This window comes from Gavialis gangeticus, unplaced genomic scaffold, assembly GCF_001723915.1.
Source record: "Gavialis gangeticus isolate Ggan-Ray unplaced genomic scaffold, GavGan_comp1, whole genome shotgun sequence".
In the NCBI taxonomy this organism is placed as follows: domain Eukaryota; kingdom Metazoa; phylum Chordata; order Crocodylia; family Gavialidae; genus Gavialis; species Gavialis gangeticus.
Genome location: NW_017729011.1, coordinates 20,860,246 through 20,864,254, shown reverse-complemented (window position 1 = coordinate 20,864,254; position 4,009 = coordinate 20,860,246).

The following is a 4,009-nucleotide window of genomic DNA, read 5'->3' as shown; positions in this document are numbered from 1 at the left end:
GTCAGAACGGAGCTGAGTTTGGAAAAACCGGATCCGAGGCACAACCGGGCTATTAACGCTACACACTTGGAATCCAAAGTCAGAGACATCAGCTGACAGGGTCCTCTCCTCCACCACGCTCCCACTGCAGTATTGGAGCAGAGCTGCCTGGCTAGCAGCGCTGCTCCATTTATCCCTCTCCTGCATTGCTCCTGTCTTCCTCGCTCTTCCCTTTCAAGGATCTGGAGTTGAATAGGAAATTGCGGCTGTCGTCCCGCCCCGTTTCACTTGCTACAGCACTGGCGTTGTTCACATCTTCATTGCTCTGGTCCTTTCCAGCCTGTGTGACAAATATAAGGCCACGTGCATGGCCAGGTATCTCCCTGGAAGTCTACAGAGCTACGTTTGCTTTCCATGGGCTTGAAGTCTGGCTCACGGGAGGGGAGGCAGCAGAAGTTCAGCATGCTGTGGCCAAGACCATCCATCCCGTGCCTATTTAAGGCTCTTCTGGTCCTTCATTCCCTAGACATGCTCAGGGCCCTGGTGCCATTTGGGCAGTCGGAGGCTGTGTGCTCAGTCCTGGGGAAGGCACCCAGAGGCAGGGCTCCCTCCTTTCTGTGCACAGGACTTTCCCGTAATGAAAGTAAAAAAAGAGCTGTCTCACTTCATATTAAGGCTCCATTTAGAAACAGTTTATGAAAGGCCAATCAATTATTAATAGATGTTATAAGCATATTGCAGGCATTAGGAATTCATGCAGCAGATGGTCATAAGCTGGGCTGTGAGCGACTGATCAACTGGACGATAGCACAGTCTATAATCATTGATTAACCGTTTATTAAAACATCTATTCATTAACCCTTTATGGGCTGCACAGATATGGACATGTGATATAAAATGTAACCCAAACCTAAAATCAATCACTTCTCTGTGGGAGGGAAGGAAGCTTCCCCCCATTTCGCAGCCTGGAGCAGATGGCAGGGTGACTTGCCTGAGGGCACAGAGATAGTCAGTGCCAGAGCCACGTATTTTGGTTCCCAGCCTAAAGCCTCTAGTCAGGACGCCTTCCTTCCTCTCCTTTAGTCCAGGCATAGATACTTTGAATCTCTTGGATTTTCCCCAGGATCTATTCACGTGTGCTTACCATGGTTGTCTTTCTGTAGATATTTCATCCCATTAACACTAATGAGAACTAAGTGTGCATCAAGGGCTGATTCTATCCCAAGGTGCATAAAACCAAACCATTTTCTGATGGATTTTCCTGAGCACAAAAAGGCACGGCAGCCTAACTATTGTATTTACTGGCTTTTGTTCCCTTCCCTCCCAACATTATTGCTAATTAAATGTCGGTTTGCACACAACGTCTGGGGATGTGTCAGTGAGAGGAGGCAGCACTGAGAGAGAGAGAGGTAAGAATGAAATCTTTCATTGAAGGCACCTGTGATTTATTTCACTCCCTCTCGAAGGTAATTATGTACCTAGGCAGTCTTGAAATGTGTATTGCTATTCTCCAGCAGACCAGAACAGCCTCTTTGGTTCTAGTCTAGCAAATAAATATGTATTTACACACGTTATTAAGATGGGTATTACTTACCCAGAGCACTAGAATAACTCTTCCATGCTAGTATTTTGTGTAGGACCATATTTACACCTTAGCTTGAAACACGTATTGCAGGTTGGATAGAGCCTAATAGCTCTGAGAATCCCTGAGCAGTAGCTACCCAGAGCAATTTTTTGGTTCAATACGTCTGTATACACAGGTATAGATGTATACTCATGCCATACATGAAGTTGCTTTGATAAGAAGAAAGGGGAACATCACACAGATTCACCCAATATTTTCTCCAAAATTTGACATTTTCGCCGTTCAAAATGTTTGTAAGATGTCACCCAGCTCTAAAACAAAACAGGAGAAATGGCACAACAGCAGCATGGAAATGCTAGTTGCCTTCCTCCCCCCCGTCCTGTCCTGTCCTGTCAACATTTTAAAATTTGGAAAGCTGGAATTGTTTCACAATCCCCTAATTGAAATCAAAATCTGAAATCTGAAAACAGCCAGTAAGTTATGGGACTGCACTAATCCCAACCTGGGAAATGACTCGAATATTTGAAACATCTGAAACAGCTGCCATCCCAGAAAACCAGTATTTTTGACCAAATGCCAGGATAGGCAAATTTCCAACTTGATCAAGTAGCCGCCTTGCTATACACTTGAGAAGGATGCTTTCTCTCACTCAGGAGTGATTTTGGCAGTGGTGGGTGGTGACTTCATCCACATCTCATGCCAACAAAAACCCTGGCACCAAATCACACCATCAAATGTTACCATTATTTTCCCATAGTGTCTGCAGTTCCCTACTGAAATCAGGGCCCCATTTTGTAGCTATGAGGCAGACACATGGTAGGAGAGAGAGAGTCCTTGCCCAAGCTAGACAAAAGAGACAGAGAGCAGGAGAAAGGACGTATTGTTAGCCTCTCTTTGCATGTAGGGATGCAGGACACTGGGGAGTTATCAACCACACATATATAGGACACGCACACACACCGTAGAGGTTCATTAGGCATTTGTTCAACAGCAAGAATTGGATTTATTCACATTTTAAACCAAGAAGGAAGTAGGCCTTTTTATGACTGTCTGTGGAAATCACTAATCACAAGGATCTGTTTATTATCATTATTAATAATAAGTTACAAATCACTGTTTAGCTGAGACTCTCAAGGCATCTCACGCATATTATTAATAAAATGAGCTTCAAAAAGCTTTGGCATGGCCAGGTGCCCATGCACAAAGATGATTTCCTCTGGCATTGGGCTGGGGTGGACTGGGGCAGCTCTTTGGGAAAGCAGAGCCCTCCAAAATACCTTAGTTTAATTAGGGGATAAATAAGAAAGGTGAATTGTTCCCTCCCAAACAGCTTCTACTGACTATATTTGGAGGCACACGTGTATTGGAGGGCAAGATTTGGTTTCCCTTTGGACTCTTGTCTCCCATTAACTGCTACACCTTCTTATAACCATGCAGCAACAGAATCTAATAATGCTGCATCACTTTGTATCTGCAATAAGACAGAAGACCAAGAGTAGCTGAAATCTAATAGAGCATAAAAGTATCAGATTGGAGCCGTCCCTGAGGGTAGGTTTAATAAGGAACAATCGTTAGCTAAATAAACTTAGAAGAGAGGCAAAATGAGATGAGCGTTGCTCAGCCCTGCCAGGCTCTCACCAAACCCTTTGGAAGGGCTCTTGTAAAGCACTGGACTGCGACTCGGGAGAAATCTTGACGTCAATGAGTGCTTCTGTCTGTGCCCTCTCTTGGCCAAATGTACCCGTGTGGCTTCAGGCAAATCCCTCGGGTGCAAAACTTGGCAATTTTGGGCACCCACCTGGAGATTTCCTGGCCTTGCTTTTCCAAGGTGTTCAGGGATCTCAAGTCCCACTGACTTCACTTACAAGCGGGCATGTTCAATGTCTTTAGAAACAAATCAAATACTGGCTGTTAAAAAGGTGTGATTTCAGCACCCAAACAGACAGGCCACTTTGGGAAACATGGATGTTGCTCTAGTAAAGCAGCTCACCATGATCTTAATATTAGTGATTATGCCTACAGAACAATCAAGGATGTATCCTCCAGCACCCGTGAGACCGACGGTGGTCGATACCAAGGACGGTACAACAGGGGATGCATTGCTGTAGCCGTCCCACATTCATATGCTCTCCTTAAAACATCTATCACTTGCTGCTATCAGAGACAGGATACTGCGCTGGATGAATCATTGGACAACATAGCACTTCTTACATTTGCATATTAAGTAAATGAATACTTCCAGTGGTTTCAATGGCAATGCTTCAAATGAAGGGCATGGTTGTTTTTGGCTGGACTGGGGCCTTAATTTCTTTATGCATCAGTTTCCCAATCTGCAAACTAGTTATTATTGACTTCAGAGGAGTATGTCAATTATCGATATTCATTGCTGATCAACATTACCTTCCTGGGAAGGTAATCCCCAGGAGGGTCAAAGGGGGCAGGAGA